The sequence below is a fragment of the Rhipicephalus microplus genome, chromosome X (assembly GCF_043290135.1).
Source record: "Rhipicephalus microplus isolate Deutch F79 chromosome X, USDA_Rmic, whole genome shotgun sequence".
NCBI lineage: Eukaryota > Metazoa > Arthropoda > Arachnida > Ixodida > Ixodidae > Rhipicephalus > Rhipicephalus microplus.
The window spans coordinates 113865768-113882762 of record NC_134710.1 but is presented as its reverse complement, the minus strand read 5'-3'; the positions used below and the strand labels follow the sequence as shown (position 1 = coordinate 113882762).

The 16995-nt window shown below is 45.3% G+C and overlaps 1 pseudogene; it reads left to right on the top strand.

Moving 5' to 3' along the window:
- The first annotated feature begins 11251 nt into the window (after nt 1–11251).
- On the top strand, nt 11252–14665 carry LOC142775083 (uncharacterized; annotated as a pseudogene).
- Nucleotides 14666–16995: the final 2330 nt, after the last annotated feature.

Sequence of the window (16995 nt, the reverse complement as noted above, 5' to 3'; positions counted from 1 at the left end):
ACATCATCTTAACACATAAGAAAGGAGATGACAAGGACTTGAAGAATTACAGGCCGATCAGCTTGCTCTCTGTAGTATACAAGCTTTTTGCAAAGGTAGTTGCTAACAGAGTAAAGAAAACATTAGAATTAAATCAACCAAAAAAACGAGCAGGATTTAGAACAGGCTACTCAACAACTGACCACATTCATACTATTAATCAGGTAATAGAGAAATGCTCAGAATATAACCAACCACTATACATAGCCTTCATAGATTACGAGAAGGCGTTTGATTCAGTAGAAATATCAGCCGTCATGCAGACACTGCAGAATCAGGGCGTAGATGAAGTATATATAAACATTCTGGAAGAAATCTACAGGGGATCAACTGCTACCATATTGCTTCATAATGAAAGCAACAGAATACCAATCAAGAAGGGTGTAAGGCAGGGGTACACAATCTCCCCAATGCTATTTACCGCGTGCTTACAGGAGGTTTTCAGAAGCCTAGAATGGGAACAGTTAGGGATAAGAGTTAATGGAGAGTACCTTAGTAACCTGCACTTCGCCGATGACATTGCATTGCTGAGTAACTCAGGGGACGAATTGCAACTCATGATTACGGAGTTAGACAAGGAGAGCAGAAAGGTGGGTCTTAAAATTAATCTGCAGAAAACGAAAGTAATGTACAACAACCTCGGAAAAGAGCAGTGCTTCGAGATAGGTAATAGTGCACTTCAAGTTGTAAAAGACTATGTCTACTTAAAGCAGGTAATAACCGCAGAGCCTAACTACGAGATTGAAGTAACTAGAAGAATAAGAATGGGGTGGAGTACATTCGGCAAGAACTCTCAAATTATGACAGGTAGATTGCCACTATCCCTCAAAAGGAAGGTATATAACAGCTGTATCTTGCCGGTAAAAGCTACGGAGCAGAAACCTGGAGACTTACAAAAAGGATTCAGCTTAAATTGAGGACGACGCAGCGAGCAATGGGAAGAAAAATGGTGGGTGTAACTTTAAGAGACAAGAAGAGAGCAGAGTGGATTAGGGGACAAATGGGAGTTAAGGATATCATAGCTGAAATAAAGAAGAAGAAATCGACATGGGCTGGGCATGTAGCGCGTAGAAAGGATAACCACTGGTCGTCAAGGGTAACTAACTGGATTCCCAGAGAAGGGAAGCGGGTTAGGGGGAGACAGAAGGTTAGGTGGGCAGATGAAATTAAGAAGTTTGCGGGTATAACTTGGCAGCAGCAAGCACAGGACCGGGTTAACTGGCGGTACATGGGAGAGGCCTTTGTCCTGCAGTGGACGTAGTGAGGCTGATGATCATGATGATGATGAATATAACTTCACGGTTTAGGTTTACAAGCTCCATAGACTTCATTCGGGCTGCATTCAAATTGCAGATGATTACTTTTTTTTGGGCCAATTTTCATCTCTTGTAAGCTTAAAAATTTGACTCATGGAGGGACAAAATGCAAGTTATAATGAAAATAGCCAGAAGCTTTGTAAGTATTGTTAACTATCTTACTTCAGAAGACGTTTAGATTCTGGTAATTCTTAAAAAACAAGACAACATAATTGAGAGACTACATCGTAGCATGACCTCACCAGGCTTTTGTGATCTTTTAGACTTCTATCAGCGAAGCTGTTTAGGAAATCGCAAGTCGGTGGCAGAAAACTAATATTGTAACAGGTATGTGTCTCTGTGCAGCCTACCAGAAAACTATCATCATCATAAATGGGTATGTGTGTCAGAAATTGGGAAAATCTCACTACTCGCCTCTGGTCCACTAATAATGATGAAGGCAACAGTTAGTCCAACAAATCACTTAAAAGCAACAGCAAACAGAAGACCCCTGAGCCCCTATAAGAAAATACTAGGAAACGAGAAAGCAACAGCAGCGGCGAGAAGACCCCGAAGCAACAGGCCTGTGCTAAGGACATGCCTGTCGATCTATAAGAGGTGTGTACGTTCAGTTTCAGGGCGAGTTTCTGTCTCTGGAATTTGAATAATCGTGTCGTGCCTGTCTATGGGGTTCTCTGATCTAAGAATCAACGTAAAAACAACCCAGCATCACCTCGCTAAAGCCTAGAAGCAACCAGATAAGTCTTCACAATCGTCCAGTTTTGCTATTTCAAGCCTTGAGCGGCTTAGTACAAGCTTTGCCAATTCTTGTATGTCACTGCATTGGAAGCAATATAATTATTGTGTATAGTTTCAGCAGCCACCAGAATCTGAGATAATTTATGGGGCTTTTATAATTTACATGTCAAAACATTTCTCATCTCTGTAAGAATTACTGGTCCTAACAAGTATGGTAGCGTGAGCATGTAAAGAATGCTCCTCATTCTGACTTGTTTCCATTCACCGTCTAAAAATCAGCAGCCAAAGCTACAGCTCATTTCGACAAAGGCAAAATGCCAGAGGCCCATGTACAGTCGTCAGTAAGCTTAGCTCGCATGCTCCACAACATGTGCTGAAGCAGTTTGGTCGACACCAGCGCCACGCAGCTTTGAGTTTTGTTGCCGACGTGTTACGCATGCATGCCGACATACAATCCAAGCTTACCGAGCTATAATCTTGGCAACAGTGCCCAGTGTTTCGCGGCTGGCCTCAGTCAAACCAGTCCAAGACACGCTGCGGAGCGTTCGAGTTAAGCTTTCCGACAATTGTACGGTGCAATGTCGTTTAGGAACACCAGATAGTTGAAATTCCTAAATCTCTCTGCATCAGTGCGCTCATATTCATATTGTGGTTTTGGTATGTAAATGCCCCGTTAATATTATTAATAAAACTATACAAAGCCAAACATAAGGACATCACAGTGAAAGTAGTCTGGCTGTTTAAATGCATAAAAGAAAACAGAGCAGTAAGAACATTCAACATGAGCAGTCATGTATGTTCCCTGTGTGTAGTCTGCTCTTGTGCAACAATATTTCAACAAGAGTCAATAACAGATTTCACACAGTTTTTGTCATGTGCACCTTGAAATTGTGTTAAATTATTGGAGATATAGCAACTCGGTCAGGATTGTAGGCACTGCGTTAATACGATGAGGTTAGTTTCTACATTTCATCTGGAGCACAGCCCGACTGAATTTGGCCAAAAATGAGACGTCCCATGAAAAGCATTACGCTAACGTAACTCCTTAGCAAGAACGGCAACAAGGACGCTACATATATGAGACGTAACGCAAGTGTGCGAGTAACACATCTCGTAGGCAACTGCATGCAGTCGGCCACTCGGTCAAAATAGCTGAACACTAGTCAGGAAATGTCCTGCCGAAAGTCAACCCGTGCACAGACATGACATAGAAACCAACAAAATATGGTCAACGGGCACATTCTCGTCTTCGCCGCTTCGGTGAATCATGAATGCAAGGCGTGAAAACAGCGCGCAAAGACAGTGTGCAGCTGGGCTAGCTACCCTTGCTGGGCCGCACCACGAACTGAACCTAATTTGGTAACACGCTGAACACAGCTAGCACATTCCAGCCAGGCAACATGCCATAAGGTGGGACAGGTCGGCATCGATCAACGCACCAACGCCTTCCGCGATCAAATAAAAAGCACAGTAGGCGAGCGCTGAGAGTCTCAAGATCTGCGAAGGCCAAACCACAGAACACATGGCCAAACTGTGCGTCGAATGTCAGCGTCCGGTGTATATACATGCCGCAACACGAACCCTACAGTTTTGCAGATGATGCACACTCACTCCATACGTTTCGAGACGATGCCCCACATCAAAATTTGTTACCATTACGACCTTTACGACGCCAATTTCACCAATGGGTCATTGCAGCTCTAGCGCACGTTGCTTTACGGCTCTACCTGCCGTAAACAAGGCATTGACTGTAACCTAGTTTTTACAATTTAAGCCACTTCACGTGTGCAGCCCCGTTTTTACCTCTGTTTTTGCTCAATTGAGAAAGTGGCACTAAAGAAAATTCACTGATGTGTTAAAAATAAACATATTTTATTTAGATAACAAAAACTTTCTATATTGAACAACAATCTGTTTTGTTTTGCAAATGTTTTTTTTTTTTTTTTGCTGCAGCACTAGCAGTCTTAATCAAATGCAGCACCTAATTTTTTTTGTGTGCTGGCTCAAGTTGGCAACCATAAAAGCGTCTTTCTTTTTGGCTCGTGTTTCCTCCGGTTTCCTTGGCGAGCGTAGACGATCGTGACGACGGGACCGGCGCGCTTTTTGTTCACGCTTGTGATGATAGTGCAAGTAAGCATAAATGAGTTCATTGCACTTTAAAGCTGCTACTCTCGATGAAGTGAAACTACTGCGTGCATGTAATACCACTGTCACGCAGTACCCCGCCGTGGCTGACACAAAAGTACGGGAGGGGTCAACAGGGCAAGGTTCTATTTGGCGTTGCATAAGTCTGTTGCCAGACTTTGGGGTGGTTGTTGCCAGACTGCCGCTAAATTTGGCAGAAAATTTTTTTTCTGTAGTTGTGGCTTCTCCGTAAGAGTTTGGTGCTATCCGCGGTGCACTTCTTGGCTGAAAACTTTTCTCCTGTAATTGTGGCTTCTCCGTAAGAGTTTGGTGCTATCCGCGGTGAATTTTGCGAGTGCATGAGCGACGCTGGCCGTTTTAATTAACGGAATGGACCGAGCCTAGCAGAGGTCGAGCGCGGCGCTGCTGCGCAATTAAGAGGCCGTTTTAATTCCGTTTTAATTAACGGAATGAACCGCGCATTACAGAATTCGTTTTGTTTACGGAATATACCGCGCCTAGCAGAAGTCGAGCGCGGTGCTGCCGTGCAATTAAGAGGCCGTTTCAATTCCGTTTTAATTAACGCAATGGACCGAGCCTAGCAGAAGTCGAGCGCGGCGCTGCCGTGCAATTAAGAGGCCGTTTGAATTCCGTTTTAATTAACGGAATATACCGCGCCTAGCAGAAGTCGAGCGCGGCGCTGCCGTGCAATTAAGAGGCAGTTTGAATTCCGTTTTAATTAACGGAATATACCGCGCCTAGCAGAAGTTGAGCGCGGCGCTGCCGTGCAATTAAGAGGCCGTTTCAATTCCGTTTTAATTAACGGAATGGACCGAGCCTAGCAGAAGTCGAGCGCGGCGCTGCCGTGCAATTAAGAGGCCGTTTTAATTAACGGAATGAACCTCCCATTACAGAAGTCGAGGCGCGTTCTCTTGCTGTGTGCGCAGCTGTGCGATTAAGATATCGCGTCTCAGTATTAGGGATTACGGGGAAAACTGATTAGAGTCGCAGGAGGGGATGCGCTGCCCCCCTTCCCCCTTACTTTTCTTTTTTTTTTTTTTTTCTCTCTCAGCTGATCGTGTCGCGTCGACCGCGCGCTACGATGGGGGACGCTACGCTTCCCCTAGCTGTGTCAGCACAAGACACATCGTTCGGACTCGTATATACATGTGATGAATAAGCGTTCCAAGGCTGGTTAATCGGAGTACGTCGGATATGCTACAGCTATGTACGCCTGGAAGGCTTCTTTATCGAAGCAGATGGAGTGAACTAAGCGCGACTTGCGCGTACCTGTAAATGGGACCCAGCCGACGAGCCGCCGTCGCTTACAGGGCCCCACCCACAATAAGCACAAACTACCAAAATTCCAAATAATGATTGTGTATTGTTTCTCAGCTCAAGAGTTTAGTATACAAGAAGAATAAAATGACATAATAAACATAATAATGACAATAATAATAATACAACATAATGAAAACGTAAGAAGAAAATGACATAATAATAAAACATAAGAATAAAATGACATAATAAACATAATAATGACAATAATAATAATGCAACATAATGAAAACATAAGAATAAAATGACATAATAGACATAATAGTGACAATAATAATACAATATAATGAAAACATAAGAATAAAATGACTAATAATAAAACATAAGAATAAAATGACATAATAAACATAATAGTGACAATAATAATAATACAATATAATGAAAACATAATAATAAAATGAGATAATATTGAAACATAAACATAAGAATAAAATGACAATATGTCTCACAACGCGCTCATTATAATTAAACCGGATACCGGCGAGCAATTACCTCCATTAATCGAAGAAAAGGGTCTTTCACGTTGGGACGTGCGTTAATTGATTTCCACCAAAGCCAGGCGAGGTGAGCCAGCATAAGTGAGGTAGTCGTCTTGTTGCTGTTGCGCACGAGACGGCGCTTGGCCTTTTGCCATTCACTTTCGATCCTTTGCGTGTTGGCGCCTGTCGTAGGATCAACGAAGTTGACACTGTGGTTCACGGTGTGCAGGTCCAAGTTTAGTGGTGTTCCGTTGGCATCCACAAGTGTGGGCATGCACTGGTACGCGGCCCACTCGTCGCTGTACACCGTCGTCCCGGGAAGAATGTGTTTGGCTATCAGTGAACCAAGGGTGGCAGCATCCCTTTTATTCACTTGAAACAGCCTCAACTCCTTCGTGGACACGTGCAGCATGCCGAAAATCCACGGGCCCTTGTTCGAAACGCCACCGTAATTGTTGCGGCGCCTTGGAGGAACACTGTCGCCAGTCAGCAGGCGACCTCGATTCGCCTTGCGCCGACCCCTCAACAAGCATTCGTCGATTTGGACGACCTCGCCCACTCCACCCATCGCCGGCTGTGCGCGCAGCTCTTCGAGTGCTACTTCTCTTATATAATTTCTCCAGTCGGTCCGCGTGGTGTTGCTCAATTTAAACTCCTTCTCTGTAAGCTCTCTCGTGTTCCTTGACGAGAACCATTTCACCATGGCGTACGTGAGCCATATTATTTCGCGTCGAGAGAGTTTTACGTTAGGACGACCAAGTACGTCTTGACAGGCAAAAAAGGAACCTTGGCCCTGCCTACCCTGCAGAGCCTGCGTCCCGCGGAGCTGGGAGAGCCGTTTCCTGCAACGATTGCACCTGAATGTGGGTCTGCTTCCTTTCTTTCCCGGGCGATTGTACGTCACGACTTCTCCACCGCATCCTGGCTCACCTGGATTAAAGCAGAGATCCTTGCAAATACCCCAGTACTCGGATGTCGGTGGCCGCCCCATTGTTGTTCCGGCTGCCTGAGGTCGAACTGCCGGTCGAAGCGATGGCGCAGGCGACAGTCCGATTTCACGAAGGAAGGCCTCTTCCGCGGCAGGGTACCTTATGATGTCGGCGATTTCGACAATGCTGGGGTCTATCCGTGGCGTGGCCATGACGAGACGCTTCCTGATTTGGTAACAGTGTAACTTGCATGGCTAACGTTACGGCATTTTATAAGGGTCATGAGGTGAAAGGGGGATAGAGCGCTCTAACCTTGACAGGGCGCCTACGTGATGCAGCATCAGCGGGGAAAGAGGGGGTGGGTCACGGCGCCGACGTGGCGCGAGCATCTGGGGAGAAAGAGTGGATGGGCCACGGCCCTAACGCCACGCGAGCACCTGCGGAGAAAGACGGGACGGGCAAAGACGCCTGGAACAAAAAAAAACATAAAAAAGCCTTTTCGGACCTCGAACGTTGGCTGACATGGCGCCGACCCGACGCGACGCGAGTGTCTGCGGAGAAAGAGGGGGGAGGGCAAAGACGCCTGGAATAAAAAAACATAAAAAAGCCTTTTTGTACCTCGAACGTTGGTTGACATGGCGGCGACCCGAAGCGACGCGAGCGTCTGCGGAGGAAGAGGGGGTGGGTCACGGCGCCGACGCGACGCGAGCATATGTGTGAAAATGCGGGATAGGCGAAGACGCCTCGAATCGTACACCTAGGTCACGTACTCCACTTCGGTGCCCCTCCTTCTCCACAGCAACGGTGACTTGAGCGGGAGTGCGAACGACGTTACGTGATGCTACGTGATGTGACCCACGTATCACGTAAACAGTACACCACCTAGGGCACGTACTCCACCTCGGTGCATTGGGCGTCGTCTCATTCGCTCGCAGGATTTCAAGCTGGACGGTTGTGCGCTCGCGATCTCCGACTTCAGCGTAGCTCCCGCCGACTGGTTCGCCCTCCGCGGTCTCCTGAAGCCGTGCAGCTCTCGCATTGTGGCACCCCGCCCTTGGACTGCTTCGACCGGATCCCCACTTTCCTATCTCCTTCTTTTTTCCTCTCGTTGGCTGGATGGCTTCTTCTCCGTCTTTTCCTTCTATTCTTTTTATCCCTCCTTCTTTTTCCCTATATCTTTTATTCCCCATATCCCATTCCTCTGCTGACCTGTTGAGGTGTCCTCGTAAGGAGAGACAGTTACGGGTCGGCACCTTTCTTTTCTTTTCTTCTGATATAACCACTTATATATATTGGGCGTCGACACATGGCCAAACTTGCTCACGTAAACCTCTTAAATTTCCTTATTTGGTGCTCCCTATCTCGGTCGCAATCCCTAAGCTTTAGGATCGTGATCCCTATGAAATGTCGTAACGTTAGTTGTGCAAAGTACATTGTCACCATTTCAGGAGCTGTCGCGTTATTGGACTGTCGAAGACGCCATCGCTTCGAGCGGGAGTTCGACCTGCAGACAGTCGGGAACAGCACAGAAGCGGCCGCCAACATCCGAGTGATGGGGAATTCGCAAGGACCTCGGCTTAATTATGGTGACCTAGGATGCAGTAAGTCGTCACGTACAATCGCCCCGGCAAAAAAAAAAAAAGGCAAGCAGACCCACACTTCAAGTACAATGGTTGCAGGAAACAGCTAGCTGTCCCAGCTCCGCGGGACACTCGCAATGCTGGGTAGACAGGAGCAAGGCTCCTTTTTTTTTTTTGCCTCTCGAAACGTACTTGGTCGTTGCACGTCTCAACGTGAAAGACCTTTTCCTTCGATTAATGGAGGTGATCGCTCGCCGATATCCTGTTTAGGGATCCCTGCCATATCGTGAGTGATGAGCGTGTAGTGAGACATATTATGCCATTTTATTCTTATGTACCCACCCTATTGTTTTATACTGCGCTCTTGAGCTCGGAAACAATTTGTGCTTATTGTGGGTGGGGCCCTGTAAGCGACGGCGGCTCGTCGGCTGGGTCCCATTTACAGGTACGCGCAAGTCGCGCTTAGTTCACTCCATCTGCTTCGATAAAGAAGCCTTCCAGGCGTACATAGCTGTAGCATATCCGACGTACTCCGATTAACCAGCCTTGGAACGCTTATTCATCACATGTATATACGAGTCCGAACGATGTGTCTTGTGCTGACACAGCTAGGGGAAGCGTAGCGTCCCCCATCGTAGCGCGCGGTCGACGCGACACGATCAGCTGAGAGAGAAAAAAAAGAAAAGTAAGGGGAAGGGGGGCAGCGCATCCCCTCCTGCGACTCTAATCAGTTTTCCCCGTAATCCCTAATACTGAGACGCGATATCTTAATCGCACAGCTGCGCACACAGCAAGAGAACGCGCCTCGACTTCTGTAATGGGAGGTTCATTCCGTTAATTAAAACGGCCTCTTAATTGCACGGCAGCGCCGCGCTCGACTTCTGCTAGGCTCGGTCCATTCCGTTAATTAAAACGGAATTGAAACGGCCTCTTAATTGCACGGCAGCGCCGCGCTCAACTTCTGCTAGGCGCGGTATATTCCGTTAATTAAAACGGAATTCAAACTGCCTCTTAATTGCACGGCAGCGCCGCGCTCGACTTCTGCTAGGCGCGGTATATTCCGTTAATTAAAACGGAATTAAAACGGCCTCTTAATTGCACGGCAGCGCCGTGCTCGACTTCTGCTAGGCGCGGTATATTCCGTTAATTAAAACGGAATTAAAACGGCCTCTTAATTGCACGGCAGCGCCGCGCTCAACTTCTGCTAGGCGCGGTATATTCCGTTAATTAAAGCGGAATTGAAACGGCCTCTTAATTACACGCTGCTCGACTTCTGCTAGGCTCGGTTCATTCCGTTAATTAAAACGGAATTGAAACGGCCTCTTAATTGCACGGCAGCGCCGCGCTCGACTTCTGCTAGGCTCGGTCCATTCCGTTAATTAAAACGGAATTGAAACGGCCTCTTAATTGCACGGCAGCGCCGCGCTCGACTTCTGCTAGGCTCGGTCCATTCCGTTAATTAAAACGGAACTGAAACGGCCTCTTAATTGCACGGCAGCGCCGCGCTCGACTTCTGCTAGGCTCGGTCCATTCCGTTAATTAAAACGGCCAGCGTCGCTCATGCACTCGCAAAATTCACCGCGGATAGCACCAAACTCTTACGGAGAAGCCACAACTACAGGAGAAAAATTTTCAGCCAAGAAGTGCACCGCGGATAGCACCAAATTCTTGCGGAGAAGCCACAACTACAAAAAAAACTTTTCTGCCAAATTTAGCGGCAATCTGGCAACAACCACTCTTCCAGTCTGGCAACCACTTATGCAACGCCAAATAGAACCTTGCCGTCAACAGTTCCCAGGCCACGCTGCCATAGAAATACATAGAATAGTGGCCTAAGAACTTTTGACCAACCCTGTACGTCGAAACCACGATGATACAAAAACCAATCCGCGGATCGAGTTTGGCGCAGCGCAATCTGAAAGTTGGATCGCGTTGCGATAGGGGCTGATCGCAATTGGAGGTGTCAAAGTAGCAGCACCTGATCCGGCTTAAGCCTCATCCAGATAGGCCCTTTTTGTGATCGTAACTGCTCGTGCGACACCGGTGCAGTCCGTTTTAATCGCGATCAGGTCCAATCGCTATTTGTGCGATGTCTGCGCCAAACTCGATTCGGATCGGGCTGTAACGCAATGCATTGGCCAATTGTTTGCGATCAAAAGCGCTCTTGTGTCACCGGTTTTGAAATCGAGAAATGATCGGGCTTGGTTGTGACCAGCAGTACTCTTGTAGCATTTGCATAACCTTTAAGTTGTGAAGTGCAGAAATGATTGCACACGGGGTGTTGTTGGAGCCAACATTTTGAAAGGTTTTGCCAGGCTGAAGAAACAAATCCGCTTCTCGAAACGTTCGCCCCAACGACACCCCGTGTTCGCAAATTTTTCATGTCTTCAAGCTTCCATTTTCCCCTGAACTTCTCCCTTTACCCTTCGTGGCTGTATATATGCTGTCATGCTGCTAAAGTCGAGGCCACGGCCGCCGCATCGCGAAGAGGCTGAGTACAAGCAAAGCTATAAGTTTCAATCCACATAAAAGATTCCCAGCTGGCCAAAATTAATCCTGAGTACTCCCTTCTCTATGGCATGCCATATTATCACCATTTTAGCTCGTGTTACTGCAGTAGCTATTAGCTTTCTTTGTGTGTCAACTTAAATTGAAAACATTCGCTATATCATATGCAGATAAGAAACGGTACCGGAGATGTTTACAACATGTCGGCGACCGGCAGAGAAAAAGAAGAGTTGCTGGATGTGTGCACAAACACTTCACAGACATTGCAACTTCGTCTTTTTCCGAACAGGATAAGAATTTCGCAAATGATGAAGACAACAAAAGCAGTGATGGCACGAAGGCTTCAAATCAAGAGCATGTCAACCCTACAAATGCTTTTGCAAGCACGTCAGCTGTAGAACAGCCAAGATTGGCCAGCAATGTGGCAGAAGTTGAGTTTGAAACAACTTATGAAGAACAGCCGAGCTTGGCCAGCGAGCTGGCAGCTTGGGCCTGTGAAACTAAACTTGTGCATCTCATCTAACGCTGCTGCTGAAAATATTGAAGAAGCACCACCCGGAGTTACCCAGTGACTCACGAACCCTAATAGGGACACTGAGGTCTTGCCCCTTAAGAAAAATGAGCACATCTGGTTTATACCACTACTTTGGTATTAAATCAACACTAGAATAAATGATACAAGCAGCAAGCATCACAAGTGATACCATCGCACTTCTCACAAATATTGATGGGCTTTCCATTGCAAGGAGTTCACGCAAACAGTTCTGGCCAATATTGGCAGCTGTTGAAGAGTCCACTGATATCAAGCCATTTGTCATTGCCTTGTTTGTTGAAAACACAAAACCTGAGAGCCTCCAGGACTACATGAGTGATTTTACTGCAGAAGTGAGCATGCTGGAAATAGAAGGTTTCACTCAAGGTGACATAAAGTTTACAGTTCAAGTACGTGCATTTATCTGTGATGCACCTGTAAGGGCATTCTTGAAGTGCATCGAGGGCCATGGGGGCTATTACAGTTGCAAGAGATGCACTGAAGAAGGAGTCTATTCTGAAAGCTCTCGAAAAGTGATTTTTCCAGAGCTCAATGATCCACTGCGAACTGATGAAGCATTTCTGAACCAAGATCAGGAAGAGCACCATCGTAGACACTCACCACTGACCGAGTTAAAAATTGCCATGGTTAGCGATTATCCGCTGGATTACATGCACCTTGTGTGCCTAGGGGTCGTGAAGAATCTGCTTCACTACTGGGTCCGTGGAGTACCTCATAGGTCAAAGGTTCCAGTACGTGTGCAGAATGAAATATCAGAGATGCTAATAAATTTGCAGAAGCACACACCTTGGGAAATGGCCCTTAAGCCCCGAAGTCTTTGCGAACTGGAAAGATGGAAGGCCACAGAGTTTCGAAACTTTTTATTCTACTATGGACCTGTGGTGCTATCAGGGCGAATTGAAAAATGTTATTACCAGCATTTCATGAAGCTGAGTGTGACATTGCCTATCCTCGCAAGCCCTGAGCTTTGCCACCTGCACTTAAACTTTGCCAAAAACCTTCTCCGATGGTTTGTCACTGATGCTGGACATCTTTATGGGGAGGGTGTTTACGTGTACGATGTACATGCACTTGTACACCTTCCTGATGATGTGCAGAAGTTTGGCCATCTTGACTCATTTTCAACATTCCCGTTTGAGAACTTTTTGGGTCAATTGAAGCGCAACTTGAAAACTCCAAATCGACCGCTTCAGCAAGTCGTGAAGAGTTTGTGTGAGCGCATTCAGAGTGACGTGTTCAACACAGCACTCCCAGAAAAGCAAGTAATTTTGCAAAAGCCACATGATTCTGGACCTACTCCTCCAGGTTTTCAGGGACAACAGTTTCACTGCATAGCTTTTTCAGATGTAGTTATTGAAACCAACACTGCTGACTCATGTCTTCTTATGAAAGACGGGAACGTTGTGATTGCAACAAATATTTTATCAGATAGTGTCGATGTAAAGATATGTGCTAGATTTTTCAACCAACTGACCAACTTTCATGCTGGTATTGTGGGGACAACTGAGCTCCATGCTTACCAGGATTTGGACCTTTCAGCAGTCAATGCAGTATGGTCAATCAACGAGATCAAGTCAAAGTGCTGCTGCTTATCTGGTAGACAAGGTTTTGTTGTACTGGGTTCTTTATCCCAGTGTTGTACTGGGGTTCTTGCACCCAAATATGAGCACACGGGCCTACAACATTTCTGCCTCCATCGAAAATGCAGCTGCCGCAGCCGGGATTCGATCCCGCAACTGAAGCTAACATGCTCTTTCAAGATGTGGTTTCAGAGCGCATCTGTGTTCCGACTTGTAGGGATCGCCAGAAACCATCTTTGCCCTCACCCACACTAGCGGCCATATAAAGCAGCCACAAGGCCCCTCGGTATTTCCCTGGATGTGCAAGCAGAGCGAGCGACAGATGGGAGAAGAAGTTGGCAAAAGTATGCGATGAGTTTTCATGTGCGTGGAGAGTCCGTCGGGCCCTAAGATAGTGGAGACCAGCGTGGAGGTTATTCTTCTGATTTGTGCCACTGTCATGATACAGGTGCGAAAAACAATTAAGTGGTTGCCGTGCGGGGGCCATGAACAACAACGAAGGGGTCAAAAGCTTTAAATTTTGAAGTGCGGTCATGTGCAAGCAGGCAGCAAGTGACAACACATACCATCGTGGGACTATAATGGCACTATGTGATGTGGATCAGGAAGGTAGCACTATTGCAAGGCAGTGCTGACAGTGATCATTATTGGAGGTTGGACGAAATTCGAGTTTTTGAAAACAGCTGCTGCGAACAAGTACATTATAGAGCACTTACAAGGCTACGTGCATTAATTTTGCCCCGCCGCGGTGGTCTAGTGACTAAGGTACTCGGCTGTTGACCCGCACGTCGCGGGTTCGCATCCCGGCTGCTGCGGCTGTATTTCCTATGGAGGCGGAAATGTTGTAGGCTCGTGTGCTCAGATTTGGGAGCACGTTGAAGAACCCAAGGTGGTCGAAATTTCCAGAGCCCTCCACAACGGCGTCTCTCATAATCATATTGTGATAACAGCGAAAGTTGGGCTAGTTGATAGTTCATACTTGGGAAGTAAAAACAGCGCAACAATATAGACAAGGACAGAGGAAGAGACGACACCGTGCTGACTCGCGACTAAACTTTATTGAAAGATACACGTACATATATTAAGCATTTGTCAAGGTTGTCCACGTGAACGGGTCAAATGCTTGATATATGTGCATGTATCTTTCAATAAAGTTTACTTGCGAGACAGCGCGGTGTGGTCTCTTCCTCTGTCCTTGTCTATATTGTTGCGCTGTTTTTACTTCCCAATAATCATATGGTGGTTTTGGGACGTTAAACTCCACATATCTATCTGTCTCTCGACGTGCATTAATTGTGCAGTGGTGGTGAATGGTTTTCATTGTCTTATCAAAAGCATCTGCAATGTTTATGCTGCTATTAAAGCTCTTTTGTTTTTTTATCATCTGCAGTAATTCCTGAATATTTCTTGTTTTTGCAGAACAAAGTGCCCTGGCCTGCTTATTGATCACAGCCAAGCCTTGGATGAGCATCGAGGAATAAAGTATATACGGGCATCATGCGATAAAGTATATTTGCAATTAAGACATGCAGTTGAGCTGAGTTAATGCTGCCAAACAGCTGCAAAATGTAAAAAATCTTTAAAACTGCTGATTAGAGTGCTTCGAATCAGTCTGGTTCAGTCCTTACATATATATACAAGCCGCTAACAAACATGCGTTCCATCAATAATTTAATGTACTTTAGAATACCCTATTGCATGTTGAAGACATGCTCCAGCTATGATTCGCAAGTTTGTCTTTTCAGTTAAAAAGACTTCTGACATTGGGCCTGTTTTTAGCATTGCATGAGCATAATTTACAAAAATTCTTAATATTTTATAAATGTTACGGGAGTGTAACTTGTAACGTCACTTTTGTGTTTTGCTTAACGTTATGCAAACATTATCATAACATTTTATTAATGTTTACACAGTTCAAGATAAGTTATCGCTATGTTTAGTCAGAACGTTAGCAGAACATTTAGTTTCGATGACATTAGCAATATTGTTTCACCATTGAAGCTGAACGTAAAAGTAACATTATTATAACGTATTTGTGGTACAAGTGAAAGTTGCTATTGACACAGTGTATGAAAGAGATCGGTAACTACCTGAACTATGCCATAGCTGAGCTTGACGGTAATAACGCTAGTGTTCTGCTGGATGCTAGATTGTTGCAGGCAACATTGATAACAACATTTATTAACTTTTTTTTCAATCATCAATGACATCTGCGCTTGAAAATTTTTCAAATTGTCAGACAATATAAAGCTGTGAATCCTTTAGTGTAATTCATTGCATAAGAATCAATGCTCAAGAAAACAATAGATAAAGTCAGTTTTGATGCTTGGTTTAACTAGAATGGCTATCACAGCACTATCAAGGTAAGGTATTTTCGAAAAAAAAAAAAAACCTTCATTACACCATAGTGTAACGAAGTTATATATGGTTGATTGTGTGTGTGTGCGTGCGTGCATGTGTGTGTGTGTTTAAGAGAAGAGCATGCACCACTCTATGTGTTCCAGCTTTCTGGGGCCACGTGCTCTGGCTTTCAACGCAGTAATGTTTCCTGTCCATTTTGGCTCCCAGAAACCGAAGCTGAAAGTAGTAATTAATGTAAATAAGGAGATATCAAATTATTTAGCAAGAATACGTGAATCCAGAAACATGCATCATGCTTCCTAAAAGAATAAAAAAACATTTTAAATGAAAAACATGCAATCCACAAATTCTATGGCAACACCTCATTAAGAAAACTACCAGAGCATAAAGACACAGAAGACAGATAGAGAATAAGATACATGTACATGCATTGCAAGATTGCCCTGTGGTCTGTAGTGAAATGCTTCACATCCAATAAATGCTTCAATGCAACTGTTAAATATCGGCTATACTATTCATTTATTCAAGCATGGCCAAGTTTTGTTCAGGTGGAAACGAAATGGAGATTTTATACGTCTATTTTCCCTACTTTTAGCAGACGTAGACAGGGATGACACGAGTATAACTCGCCATGATACCTTATCAGATATGGTGTAGCAGTATTAAGTTCAAAGACATGGCTTCGTTCATTCTTCTAGGTGATGGCTGCATTTTAATGGAGGCAAAATGCAAAAAGGCCGATGCATTTAGATTTAGGCGCATGTTCAAAAACTTCATATTGCCGACGTTATAATGGTTATGGTAAAATACACAATTATGCCACCTTTGGCAAAATAAATAAAGTAGAAATGCGGAGGACAAATAGCCTACCACTACACAACAGCTCAATTGAGCTCTGGACTTGATTCTGTAGCGCAGCACTAGTAGTGGCTAGCCAGCCAGAGAAAAAGACAAGCGTCGGTGGCTTGAAGCACCAAGAACGTTCTGGGGCTTTTGACTGGCTGGTTGCCACAGCTTCTGCTCTGCTTTGCTATCTCGCTTCCTTTCCGAGCTATACTCCTTTGTCCTTGCAGTAAACCAGCCACGAACACACGCCTAAATCGGACAACGTATCGTTGCTGACATACAGAGACCCATATTGTACACTAAATGTTTCATTTTAGAGGGACCAGCAACCAATTTTCAGGTACCTGTTTCTTTAGCCTAATAATGGAAAGCACTGATCTGACCTGAGCCGATCATGAACTGGTAACGTTCAAAATGGTAACGTGCCGCAGCTTGCGATATTCCACTAGTTGCGGTGAATGCAGTGCGACTTCTCAGTGTAACTTCCTCTTGTATTGTAAGCACAAAACACAGCAGAAATAGGTAATTACGTACGTACTGCAATTTTCAGCTCTGATTATGGTACGTTTAAAAGTCTACGACTAGGTACTGTTAATGGAATGAC